The sequence below is a fragment of the Penaeus monodon genome, chromosome 33 (assembly GCF_015228065.2).
Source record: "Penaeus monodon isolate SGIC_2016 chromosome 33, NSTDA_Pmon_1, whole genome shotgun sequence".
NCBI classification, from domain to species: Eukaryota; Metazoa; Arthropoda; class Malacostraca; order Decapoda; family Penaeidae; genus Penaeus; species Penaeus monodon.
The window spans coordinates 7,508,016-7,509,063 of record NC_051418.1 but is presented as its reverse complement, the minus strand read 5'-3'; the positions used below and the strand labels follow the sequence as shown (position 1 = coordinate 7,509,063).

The 1,048-nt window shown below is 32.3% G+C and overlaps 1 protein-coding gene across 1 annotated transcript in view; it reads right to left on the bottom strand.

The window, feature by feature from the left end:
* LOC119593972 (islet cell autoantigen 1-like) overlaps positions 1–1,048 on the bottom strand; it is a gene marked incomplete in the record, with an annotated part of 7,850 nt that overhangs the window by 279 nt on the left and 6,523 nt on the right. Inside the window, 1 exon segment of the mRNA XM_037942993.1 lies at positions 1–1,048.

Here is a 1,048-nt window from a genome sequence, read left to right as displayed (position 1 = left end):
CTGTGGGAATTCCTGAAGCAGGCTGAACTGAACTCTTTTTCAAGAAAGGAAATAAAAGATAAGACATGATGATAATAGATAGCTCACACACACTTTACATGTAGGAAGGGGGAATGCATCGTACTTTGGCTCTGGTACCGTCCTTAAATCAATAAATAAAGCATGGCTGAAAATACTGCAATTCTGAGATAATTCAGTTTCAAAACTAAGACTAGTTTTGTAATCTTTCCTTAAAATTACCAACAATGTAAAATAAAGCAACACTATAACTTTATCAATATAGTTTCATCTGTGAAAAAGTCATGGCTTAAATATTTCTCACAATAATAAAGTGAATTGCAAAAAAGAACACATTCTGCACAAACATGAACATAATAATCTAGTAACAAATCTAATAGCATTTGAAAGAAACAAAACACGTCCACTCCACAGACCTTTAACAATCAAACATCCTACAAAGAGAAATTAAGATGGCTTATCCAAAGCAAGGATCAATGAACGGCTCACAACAACCATATCCTATCCTATGCATTGCACTCTCAGATGAAAACTGTTCATTCTAAATTACAAACATTCATATAAACCTGAGGGTTAAATATGACCACAAGGTAAGTACACTGCCTGGTGTACTTAATCCATATCCATAATAAGTGGAACCTTTACACTGCATGACTATTGCAAGAGCACAACTGTTTCCTCTGAAAGAAAATTCCTATCCTCAAAGCCACTGTCAGTATATAATGAGAATGCCATTCCAAATAAGGTACCAAGTTACTGGAAATTAATTCACAAATTTACACAATGTATAAAATGATTAATATTTTGTGTTCAATATTGTTCTAACAATCAAATAATTTGCTTCACTTTTGTTCAGCAAAAACCCATATTTGTTCAAAAACCATATCATATTACATGTCCATATACAGAAGACAATATTAATCTATAAATAAAATAAACCCATAGCTTACTGAACATATAAATATCACGGAAACTGATGAACATAAAATGTATTATGACCTCTAGGCTTTGAGGAGATATGCTTCTCATG